The sequence below is a fragment of the Callospermophilus lateralis genome, chromosome 5, assembly GCF_048772815.1.
Source record: "Callospermophilus lateralis isolate mCalLat2 chromosome 5, mCalLat2.hap1, whole genome shotgun sequence".
In the NCBI taxonomy this organism is placed as follows: Eukaryota; Metazoa; Chordata; class Mammalia; order Rodentia; family Sciuridae; genus Callospermophilus; species Callospermophilus lateralis.
In genome coordinates this window covers 38,499,621-38,512,722 of record NC_135309.1, presented here as the reverse complement: position 1 = coordinate 38,512,722, position 13,102 = coordinate 38,499,621, and the positions used below count along the sequence as shown (strand labels likewise).

The 13,102-nt window shown below is 39.9% G+C and overlaps 1 pseudogene; it reads right to left on the bottom strand.

The window, feature by feature from the left end:
- Positions 1-9,939: 9,939 nt before the first annotated feature.
- On the bottom strand, positions 9,940-11,166 carry LOC143399074 (G2/mitotic-specific cyclin-B2 pseudogene; annotated as a pseudogene).
- Between the last annotated feature and the right edge of the window lie 1,936 nt (positions 11,167-13,102).

Sequence of the window (13,102 nt, the reverse complement as noted above, 5' to 3'; positions counted from 1 at the left end):
AAAGCATTCTGAGAGTAACAGCATTGGTGGACACGGTACTGAATGTACACAGATAGATGGTATTCCTGACAAATTCTCAGGCAAGTTAAATGCTATGCATAGATGCAGGGGTGGGGGTGGAGGTTAGTAAAGTTGACTCTGAGATTTGGATGCCTGCCACCCTATCCCTAACTGGCTTTCATAGCCCCCTTTCCTAAATATATGATAAAAGTGTTGATATCTTGCCGAGTGAATGCCTACAAACAACAACAGGGGAGTTTGTTTTCATTGACAGAATATTAAGCACCTGTCAGCTGTAAAGCCAATATTAAGTGGACATGCTAGGGTTGGGGTTGTGGCTCAGTGGTAGAGTACTTGTCTAGTATGTATGAGGCACTAGGTTTGATTCTAAGCACCACATATAAATAAATGAATAAAATAAAGGTCCATCAACAAATATATATATAATTTTTTTAAAAAAGAGGACTTACTAAACAGTCCCCCTTTTGTTTTGCCAGGACCCCAAGAAATTGTTGCCACCAAACAATATCAGTTCCCTAGTGGCCATCAAGAGATAACAGAGACCATATATGAATTGGCTAAAGTAAATATACTTTGACTCACCCAGAGTCCTTGTAATACCCCTTTGTGACCTGGTTTTAAAAAAAAAATGGGATGGAGCTTGGCACATGGCTGCAGATTACAGGGTATTGAATAAGATAGTCCTTCCACCTTATGCTATGTTCCCCACATAGCCACCATTCAAGAAGGGCTTGGCACCCAGCTGGAAACATATTATTGTGAATTAGACCTCGCCTTCTTTAGCAGAGCTATAGCCCTAGAGAATCAAATACCCTTTTGCCTTCAGATGGGAAGGCTGACAATGGGTGTTACCTCAAGTATAGCTCCATTGCCCCATCTTGTGTCATGGTATGGTAACAATCCAGGTAGGGACCTCCACTAGTAACAATGTTTATTTAATGATCACATCTGATTCTCTCTCAGTGCTCAGAAAACGTACCCCCACCCATGCTTTTGACTCCTTTATAAGAAAGAAGATGAACCTTAAATGCTGAATAAGTTCAGGGCCCTGATTTGCCAGCAAAATTCTTGGGTGTTGTTTAGTCAAGACAAAGTTTATATCTCAGTCCATAACAGATAAAGTTCACGTGTTTCCACTTCCCAATACAGTAGAGCAAAAACAATTAGTGGAGATACTGGGTTATTGGAGGGCTTTCATCCTTCATCTGGTTTAGTTATTATGACCCCTATATAATTTGTGTAAGAGGGATACAGTGTGGGACTGGACTGATTGGCACACTGAGGCTTTTAGTTAAGCCAAATGAACAGTACAAAAGACACAAGCCCTTGGGACATTAGAAAACTACTGAGCTTACCATCCGTGTCACTCCAGATGACTTTGGATGGGGCTTATGGCATTGGATTAAGAGATATAAGACCCCCGTTGGATTTTGATCACAGTTATGGAAGGGGGCTGAAGAATGTCATAGCTTGTTGGAAAAACAACTGTGTGCTACTTACACTTCCCTTCTTGCTATGGAACCCATCACCAGAGAAGCATCAGTCAAGGCTGCACAGCTGGTGAAGATGACTGGAGGACATCCCAGCAGAGGAAATTGACACTTGGCTACATCATATATTAAAGCATGAAAGAGAAAAGACCATGTGGACAGCTGTGACATGCTGGGGGCTGCACATAAAGATTTGTCTGACATTGTTGCTGCATGTCAAAACTTCCTTTCCTGCTCACAGTGCTATCCACAATGTCTGGATGCCACTGAGGTACCTAATGAAGCAAGATGACGTCCCTCTTTAGTGATGGCAGACAGACTATAGTGGCCCTCTCCCATAAGGGCAAATATGCATTGGCTTATGTGGAAATGGTTACAGACGTGATGCAAGCTTTCCCCAACAAAAGAGCCAATTAAAAGGCAACAATTCAGGGACTGATCTGGCTGAGCACAATATGTAGAATAGCACAAGTAACTGAAAGTGATCAAAAACCCATTTCACAGGCTATAACATACAACAGTAGGCTCAAGACAGGGAAATATTATGGATTTTTCACAATCCAATAGGTGCTAGATTAATTGAAAGAATGAATGGCCTGCTGAAACAAGGCTTTAGGAACTGCAGGGATGGACTGCTCATCTGCCTGAGGCACTGAGGACACTAAATGAAAACACCTAGAACTCAATGGCCTGTGGTCATACCTGTTATGCCCATGGCAGCCAGAACTAAGGTTACAGATAAAGAATACTTACACTGAACATTTTCTGAAACCAGCCTGGGGCACAAGTAACAACTTACTGCCGCTGGCTCTCAAGACGTCACACCAGAAGCAAGGAGCACTGGTTGGCCATGGACTGTACAAGTAAGCGAACCGTGATTTGCCTTCCTGACCCCTTGTGGGGCAAAAGAATGTCTAAATTTAAAAGTAAAGCCTACTGTGTTGGGAACCTGGCCCTCACAAATACAGGTGATGTTACTCTTTGGTATCATCACTGAGGAACATTGTGCATCATTTTATGGCAGCTACATGTTCCAAGGTGTTTTATTCTTTTTTAAAAAAATTTCTTATAGTTGTAGATGGACAGAATGTCTTTGTTTATTTTTATGTAGTGCTAAAGATCAAACCCAGTGTCTCACCCATGCTAGGCAAGTGTTCTGCCACTGAGCTACAACCCCAGCCCCATGTTTTATTCTTTCTATATTTGTGAGGTGCAAATGGATAGACTTTTCTGGTATACTTGCAAGCCTACAGTGCAGGCTATTTTACTAACAAGGGATCATAGGGTAGCCTGTATAGTGCTTCATGGAGCTAATTTGTCAGTATTGGGCATCAATTAACATTTGTCAAATTCTCCATAGGTCAGCAACAAGTAACCTATTTTTGGACTGAGCAATGGAAGTTGGGGTTTTGTTGTTGTTGTTTCTTTCTTTCTTTTCTTTCTTTTTTTTTTTTTTTTTTTGGTGCGGTTTCTTGGGTTTGGTTTTGTTTTGTTTTGGTGCTGGGGATCAAACTCAAAATCTTGTGCATGATAAGCACAGACCCTACCAGTGAGGTATAACCCTTGCCTCAGGCTAAGGTCAATTAACATAATAATCCTTTAACCAAAAAGTAACCTGATGTTCACACTAATCAATTATTTTCCTATTGTTCTGTCTCCCAGTCCCAAGTTTATAAAACAAAGCAACTTTCTGTTTTCTTTCTTTCTTTCTGTTTTTTTTTTTTTTTTTTTTTTTTTTTGTGTGTGTGTGTGTGTGTGTGTGTTTATGGTGCTAAGGATTATTCTCAGGAAGCTTTCTACTGCTAAACCATATCCCCAGCCCAGGAAAAGTAACTTTAAAGCTGGGAGAGGTAGCACACGCCTGTAATCCCATCAACTCCAGAGGCTAAGCAACTCAGTGAGATCCCATCTCTAAACAAAAATACACAAAAGGGCTGGGGATGTGGCTCAGTGGTCAAGTGTCCCTGAGTTTAATCCCTGGTACCAAAAAAAAAGGAACTTTGAAATGGCTAATCTCTTTTTACTTTGCTTCTATTTTTTTGTTTTGTTGTTGTTGTTGTTGTTGTTGTTTATCCCTTCTCTGTGTAAAAGATAGCTCTGGCTGCAGGTGTAGCTCAATGGTAGAGCATATATGCCAGATGCTTGCCAGAAACACCACAACAAAAATCAGACACAAGTCACTCTAATCAACACAACTTTTGATCCTTAATGTCTTTTTGATATATCCATGTTCATCTTTCAATAAGATGTATGCAACCCACAGTCTATAACTTTTTGAAACATTTGACAATGGAAGTGCCAATCTGTTTGAGACCCACATACTCTCCCTTAAGAATCATATTTTTTAAATTGTTCTTTTTAGATATACATGACAGTAGATTGTATTTCAACATATTATACATACATGGAATATAACGTATTCCAGTTAGGATTCCATTCTTGTGGCTATACATGATGTGTAGTTTTGCAACTTGATTTTCTACTATCCAGAAAGTCATGAATTTTATTTGTCATTTTTTGGACCAGGGGAGTAGCAATACCAAGGATTGAACCCAGAAGTACCTAACCACTGATCCACATCCCCAACCTTTTTATTTTTTTTAGACAGGGTCTCACTAAGTTGATGAAACTAGCCTTGAACTTGCGATCTTCCTGTCTCAACCTCCAGAGTTGCTGGGATTACAGGCACACACCACCATGCCTGGCTTCTTTATTTAACATTGTTTTTAATATTTATTTTTTTAGGTGTAGATGGACACAACACAATGCCTTTATTTTATGTGGTGCTGAGGATCTAATCCAGGTCCCACCCATGCTAGGTGAGCGCTCTACTGCTGAGCCACAATCCCAGCCCTATTTAACAATTTTTAATGGTGAGAAAAATATCAAAAGAAGGATAGTATATTGTGACATGTGAAAATTAAATGAAATTCATATCATAGTGCCCATAAACAGCCACATTCACTCACTCATGTATTGCCTTTGCCTATTAGAGTTGGGTAGTTGCCCAAGAAACTGAAAATGTTTTCTATGTGGCCCTTTCAGGAAAAGCTTACAGACCTCTGCTTCAGATATTGATTTCAAGATCTGGACTTTTACAGAGGTGTTTGGGGAGGCACTTTAGCAGAGGAAGCGTGGTCTCCAAACGTCTTCACTGCTCCTGTGCTTATGGCCTCTTCCTCCCACAACCCTACCTCCAATACACCTGAGCACTGCTTGGGCAGCCACTGGAAGACAAGAGAGATATCCACTGCTTTCCTGGACTGTTGCATATACTTCTATTTTAGGGGCTGCTTCTCTAAACTATCTCCTTTCTCTGCCTACTTTGAATACCATGAATCAATTCCCTTGGGGTGTCATCTCCCACTGGATCCTCACCCTAAATTTACCCTGGTACTGCTTTTACAATATTTATTCCCCTGTGTGCACTACCCCAAACTCCATGGGAGTGCTGTTTACCCTACATGCACTCTCAGATCCTTTCTGGGTACTCAAAAGCAGAGGTGGCAAACAGGGGCTCTTGGTCCCAGATGCTGGCACTCAAGCAGCCTCTGTCCAGATCCATGGGTGTCCTCACCATTCCCCAGGGTCAAGTACAGAAATCAGATTACAGCTTCCATCTCTTCAGATGAGAACTTTTGTCTTAGTTCAGTTTGCTGTAACAATATCCTGGATGGTTTCAACAATAAAAATTTATTTGCCAGCATTCTAGAGTCTAGAAGTCTGAGATCAGGGTGGCAGTATGGTCCAGTTCTTGGTAGGGACCCTCTTCCTGGTTTATACCAAGTTGCCTCACAAGGTGGAGAGAAAGAAAAAGCAAGCTCTCATCCTGAGGTAGCATAGAAGAAATAAGGAAAGGTAGAAAGGAAACAAGGAGTGAAAGAAAGAGAAACTATAATTCTAAATCTAAAAATTCTATGAACATCTTCACCTTCACTTTCCAGGCCTCCTTTTCTTCCAGGCCTAAATTTTTTAAAGGTTCAATAAATCATAGAGTACTGCAAATTACCTAGCATCTATATACCTTATTAGCTTACAGAATGTATTTTTAGATTAATTAAAAGCCTAGGGGCTGGGGTTGTGGCTCAATGGTAAAGCGCTTGCCTAGAATGTGTAAGGCACTGGGTTTGATCCTCAGCACCACATAAAAATAAATAAATAAATAAAAGTATTGTGTGTGATATATATATATATTTTTTTAAAGAAGCCTAGAGAAAAATATTGTTAAAGCCCATAATATATATACAGTCCAAGCACTATCAATTAACTAGATAACATCAACATAAAGATTCTGAGAAGAACCAGACCTCTGTGACCCACTGTGCACCATAATCAAAAGAATCAAGCTCATTAAACTGAGACCACCCCACACACCTCTTATGCTCACCAGTTAAAAAGTTTTGTTTTGTTTTGTTTTGTTTTTTAACTTTAAAAGAAACAGCAGGAGGCTGTAGGATCACAAATTCCAGACCAGCCTGGGCAATTTAGCAAAACCCCATCATAAAATAAAAAATAAAAAAGTCTGGGGATATAGCTCAGTATTTGGGTATGCCTGGCTTCAACCCCCAGTACTAGAAAACACAAAAACAAAGAGGCATTTTTGTAGCACCTTCATGATTCACAGATGTGAAGCTCCTCTCAGTCCAGACCTCCCTGACCACCCTTGGATCTGGTACACTCCTCTGAAAACCACTTGCCCCTTTATCAAAGGGAAGCCCGATGGCTATATCTTTGACCCACACTTCTTTTGCACTGTAGTCATTCCTTGGTATCCATGGGAGATTGATTGATTTCAGAACCCCCACTCAATCATGGATACCCAATTCCAAGGATGCTAAGGTCCCTTAAGTAAAATGGGGTAGTATTTGCATAGGACCTACTTACATCCTCCCATGTAATTTAAATCATCTCTAGATTAGTTATAATACCTAATCAATCCAACAGTGATGTAAACAGCTGTTGCACTGTAAAGTCTGTACATGTTCTGTACAGATGCGATTTTTTTTTCCAAATTTTTTTTATCTCAATCTGGTTGAAACTGAGGGTTTGGAACCTGCAGATACATAGGGCCAGCTGTATTTGGAAGAGTTTCAACCCTTCTGAGGCCTCTTGGACTATTTGGGTAATCTGGTGAAAGTTATGGACCCCTTCTTAGAATAATGTTTTTATGTGCATCAAATACATAGGTTAAGAAAATAACCCAATTATATTGAAATTTTTACCAAAAATATTGTTTAAGCCACCATGTAATATAGCTATAAACAAGGTCTAGCAGCATATCTAAAAATCATCATCATTTTTAACTACTAAGAATCATAAATGATTTTTTCCCCTTTGGTGTGTATGGTACTAGGGATTTAATGCAGGGGAATTCTACCACTGAGCTACATACTCAGCCTTTTTCTTCTCCTTCTCCTCCTCCTCCTCCTCCTCCTCCTCCTCCTCCTTCTCCTTCTCCTTCTTCTTCCTTTTTTTTTTTTTCCTTTTTGAAACAGGGTCTTGCAATGTTGCCCAGGCTGCTGTCCTTCCAACTTGCAATCCTCCTGCCTCAGCCCCTGGAGTCACTGAGATTACAAGCATGTTTATCACCAACTCAGATAATAATGTTTTAAAGTATCTACAACAAACAATTTGATGTGATATGAAAATATTTGTGATTTCTATTAGTAATGAAGGTCCCGTTGATTTTATGTGCTTTGTAACTTTCATTCATAATACAAGATTCTGTTTCAGTTAATGACTAGGGAAAAAAAATGTGTTCTATTACTTTTTCCCCATCCAAGTTCACCTAGATCTTTCCTCATACCTGTTATTCACAGCCCACAGCCACAGAGATAAGAGAATCCTCACCCAGCCCCTCTCCGCATCCCTCCCCCACCCCCACACCTCCAATTCCACATTCCTCCTTCCAAGGTCTGCATCTCCAGCATTGCAGCCAACACTTACTGGCAGCAGGTGGTGCCAAAAGCAAGATGTTGTTTCTTACTGCTGAATTAGAGAAGTTATTTATTTATGCAAATTTTAGAGACAGTCTCACTGTATTGTCCAAGTTTGCAGGAACTCCTGAACTCACATGATCCTCCTGTCCCATCCCCTCAAGTAGATGGGACTACAGGTGCATATCACCACACTGACTTGAAATGGACTTTTGTAGAGCTGGCAGAATTTGGTAAAAGTTATAAACAGGGAGGTTAAGACTGTTGATGTGGTTGAAGAGCTTGTGTGATTTGCACATGACTATATTAAGACATAACTAAGAGTGCTTTCATGTAAATGATTGTATTTTAAATGGAAAATTATGCATTAAAATGGGACATTATCTACAAGGCATCTATTAAAAGAAGGTTTGGAAGGATTGAGTCTGTATACACATCCATTCCACACACAGTCAAGGGCAGAAGGTACAAAATGCCTGGCCCCTGCAATGGGTGTAGTTCCTCAAAGGAATACCCAGATCAGGACAGTAGAAGATGAGGTCTCCACATTCACTTATTAACTTCAGGATTTCTCTTAGTTCCTTACACCCCTTCCCCAAAGAATATATATTTTGTTTTATTTCTTTTGCAAATTCTGGGCCTGTCCAAGCACCTCTTTGAGCTCCACTAATGGGTTTGAGCACATATAAAAGAATACCTTTCTGATGTACTGGCACAAGTCAGTGGGTGGAGTCCTGACAAGTTTGTGACAGCAATCCTGGAGACAGATGATGGTGGCAGTGAAGTTCTCTAGGGTTTCCCATTGGGCATATGGGTTGAAAAACTCAGAGCCTGCTGGCACTGTTTTTTGAGAGAGGAGACATCTGAAAAGAATGGATTGAGACATGAGGAAGCCATTAATTTAGGTGTGGAGTTCAGGAGCTTGAAAGCCTTGAGAGATTGAAATGGAAAAGGAAGAGGAAGCTATCAATATCATATTTCCAGTCAAGATATGTCAAAGAGATATTAGCATTCCTGTGTTTACTGCATTACTCAGAATACTCAAGAGAACTAGAAGGGATAAAGAAAATGTTGTATATATACACCCTGGAATATTATTCAGCCTTAAAAAAAAAAAAGAAAAGAAAGAAAAAGAAAATCACTGGATGCAGTAGCACACATCTATAATCCCAGCTACTTAGAAGAGTGAGGCAAGAGGATAGAAAATTTAAGGCCAGCCAGAGCAACCAATTGAGACCCTGTCTGAACATAAGAAAGTCCTAGGGATGTAGCTAAGTGGCAGAGTCCCTCTGGGTTCAATCCCCAGTATGGGGGCAAGGGGGAGGCAGAGGGAACATTTCCATCACCCCAAAGTTTCTTCGTGTCCTTTCCAACTCAGTTCCTGCACCACCTTCCTCCAGATAACAATGTTTAACTTCTATCATGATAGATTCGTTTTGCTGATGCTTCAATGTCATTTGTACAGAATAAAGACTCTTGTGTCTGGCTGTGTTTGCTTAATAGTAATGAAATCCACCCACATTGTTTATGAGCTCATTATCATTGTTGCAATTATCCCAAATATAACTCTACATGATTTTATTTATCCAGTATAATTCACATTTCAGATGTGAATTATTATGAGTAAAGCTGCTAGGCAAATTTCTGCACACATCTTGTCTTTTGTGTATTTGTTTCGGTAGACTCACTCTGTCACAGGGCAAGATACACTTTCATTAAGTCTAATATTTGGCATACCTAATGCCTTTCTTCCATTGTGTATAAACATGAGGCTAGGGGGGTGGAAATGCAGAAGAACCAATTTGAGATGTATCTTTCATAGATTTTAAGCTGCAACATGAAGAGATGGAAGGGCTGGGTTTGTAGCTCAGTGGTATAGTACTTGATTACCATATGTGAGGCCCTTGAGTTCAATCTCCATCACCACAGGGAGCATGGGAATGAAGACAGGTGATTCCTTCAGGTATTAAGAAGATCAGGTTGACGATTATTGTTTTTACAAAAATTAAAGTTTTTATAAACCATAATTTTATAGGCCTTTTGTTTTTACTTTTTAAAAAGTACTTGTTGCCCAGCAAGGTGGTGATCGGGAATACTTTTGCCTGTGAATACTTTAGCACCGTTTGTTGAAATGGCTTGCAAGGCTGAGGCAGGAGAATCAGAGTTCAAGTCCAGCCTCAGCAATTTATCAAGGCCCTAAGCAAGGCCCTATGGTTGGTTGGCACTATTGTTTTTTGGCCTGCAACTAGACAGCACTGTTTTGAAAAATAAAAAGGGGTGGGGAAAGTAGCTCAGTGGTTAAGCACCTCTATGTTTTTTGTTTGTTTGTTTGTTTGTTTTTTAAGAAAAATCAATAGCTTTATTTTTTTCCTCAATATACGTTTAGAAAATTTGTGTGGGAAGAGGTTTCTTGAAATAGACCAGAGGACTATGTACAAAAATCAAGAGTTTCACACCAGTAACAAAAAGTGCATGGATGAAGGTGCGGCAGCCTAGGACCTCTCCATCAGAGGGGAGGCGAGGTCTTTAATGGTTTTGGAGTTCAGCTGAGGGATCGTGCTGATCTTCAGGAGTTTGCTGCTGGCATACTTATTCTTGATGGCAATGAATTTAGTTAAGTTTTCATTTACTTTCACCACATTTTTGGCCATGTGCTGCATGACTTCCAGTACTTCATTCTCTGTGTATCCTGTGTAATACTGCTGCTTTAAGTTCCATTTTCCTTGGCCTAGAACCTTCTGAGACAGGCAGGAAGCAGCCGCAGCTACCTTAGAAGGGTGATAATGCACCATGTCATAATCAATGAGAGACAGCTCCATCAAATATTTGGCTAATGTGTGCTGTTCAACATCAACTTCCCCAGCTTTTGATGCTCGCCTTAAAAAGTGAAGTGGCAAGGGTCGACCCAATTCAAACTTCAGTTCTTTCAAAATTAGAGTTTCCATTTCTCGGATTTGAGAACTGGTATAAGCATTGTCTGTGATGTAGACGAAGTCTTCTATATTTGGAGAAAACATCTCCTCATACTTGGAAGCCAAGAGCAGAGCTGTAATCCCAACCAACTGAAGTTTCTTATGGGAGACTGGTTGAACCTGTAAAAATCGATCCATGACAGCAATGCACATGTACAGAGTTTCCTGCAGAAGCCTAAACTTGGAGTGGACTTGAACCAGCCAGTCCACCAGGATGGCACGCATATGTCCATTTATATCTCTTCCATCCAAGAAATGTGGGTTTATGGATTGCAAAACCTCAAGCTGTCTTAGATACTGGTAGATATCTTTAACATAGTCACTGCAGAGCTGAGGGTTCTCCCAATCCTCATTATCAATGTCCTCAATTTTGCAGAGCAAGGCATCAGAAAAAGCTTGGCAGAGGTTCTCTTCCTTCATGGAGACATCCTCAGGTATGGGAGAAGGACCCTTTGGAGCCAACATTTCCATCTGTACTGGTTTCACAGAAGCAGTGGGTTTCAGTTGTTTGTTGACATTTGTTGCTTTGGTGGGCTGAACTGATACTTTGGTGTTTTGAGTTTTCTTCACTACTTGTGCTGCTCTGGTTGTAACTCTATTTCCAATTTCTTCTAAAACCCCACGCCTGATAGTCACATGACTCTTGGCTTTAGAATTAACTCCTATGTCAATATTCTCCAAATCAGTGGACACCGTCGGGCGTCGGAGCAGCGCCATGAGGGAAGAGAAAGACAAGTGTGCCAGCCCGGCCCAGGGAGGGACATGGACGGAAGCAGAATGGAGCTAGCGTCTGCGGCGCCGTTGGGCCTGCACTCCAGGCCCGCACCGCTGGAATCTTCGGCGTGGTCTCCTTGAGGTACCTCTATGTTTAATCAGTGGTACCAAAAAACATAATTAAGAACTAACTTTAAAAAAAATTTTTAATTGTAGATGGGCACAATACCTTCATTTTATTTATTTATTTTCATGTGGTGCTGAGGATCAAACCCAGTGCCTCATATGTATGAGACAAGTGCTCTGCCACTGAGACACAATTCCAGCCCCAGGAAGTAACATTTTATCCTTTTATCAAGAGTCATGAACACATGGGCAGTTTTTAATTGTGGTGAAGTCCTTCTCCTCTTCCTCCTCCTCCTCCTCCTCCTCCTCCTCCTCCTCCTCCTCCTCCTCCTCCTCCTCCCCCTCCTCCTCCTTCTCCCTTCACTCTATTCAGCTGTATGTCTTGAAGATTTTGTCCTATTTTTTTCTAAAAGTTTTATAATTTTAAATTTTACATTAAGTTTGTGATCTCTTTTGAGTTAATTTTTGTATAATCTATAAGGTTTTAGTTGATGCGATACTTTGACCTTAAATGTCCTCCAAAAGATCCATATATAAAGGTTTTGTCCCTGGATAGCACTATTGGGAAGTTGTGGAACCTTTAGAGATAGGGTCTAGTGAGAGATTTTAGATTATTGGGGAAATGCCCTTGAAAGGGATTGTGGTACCCTGGTCTCCTTTCTCTTTTGCTCCAAGCCACATGTAAATCTTCCTCCATTGGGTATTCCCATCAAAATGTGCTGTCTAGTTGCAGGCCAAAAAACAAATGGTGCCAACCAACCTTAGACCGAAAAACTCACAAAACTTTCCTCTTGTTAAATTGATCATCTCAGGTATTTAGTTACAGTGACAGAAGGCTCACTAACACAATTGAGGTTCTTTTTTATTTTAGTTGTAGATGGACATAATACCTTTATTTTATTTATTTATTTTTATGTGGTGCTGAAGATACCCAGTGTATCACATGTGCTAGCAAGTGCTCTACTACTGAGCTACAACTCCAGCCCAAGTTTCATTCTTTTGCATAGAGCTGTATATCCTTTTGCCTGTGAATACTTTATCACCATTTGTTGAAAAGGATATCCTTTCTTCATTGAATTGCATTTGCACCTCTGTCAAAAGCTAGTTTGGAAGAAAATAATTGTGATGATACATTTGACAAAGGACTTATAACTGGAATATAGAAAGAAGTATTAAAACTCACTGGGTGCAGTGGATACCTATAATCCCACTTACTTAGGAGGTTGAGGCAGAAGAATCACAAGTTTAAGTCAATTTAGTGAGACCCTGTCTCAAAATAAAATAAAAAACACTGAGGAGGTAGCTCAGAGTTAGAGCACCCTTAAATTGAATCCTTTGTACTGAACAACAACAACAAAAAAATTAACATCACTAGCCATATAGGAAATGCAATGAGATTTAGGGTAAATATCATTACATACCAATTCTAACAAGTATAAATAAAAATAGTAATAACACCAAGCTAGCAAGGATGCAGAGAATTAATTTCTCATACACCGCTGATAGAAATGTAAAATGATATAGTCACTCTGGAAAATAGTTTGATGGTTTCTTCTAAAACTAAAAATGCACTTAGCATATGATATAGCAACTACACTCAAGCAAAAACTTGTACACAGATATTCATCCATAGTAATTTTAACTGTAATAGCTAAAGCCTGGAAACAACTCAAATACCTTTCAACAGGTGACTGGCTAAACTGTGACACATTTACACTTTTGGATAGTACTTGGCAATAAAACAGATAGATAGATAAATAAATAAATACATATATATGTATTTATATATGTATATGTGTGTGTGTGTGTGTGTGTGTGTATATATATATATATATTCATTCCA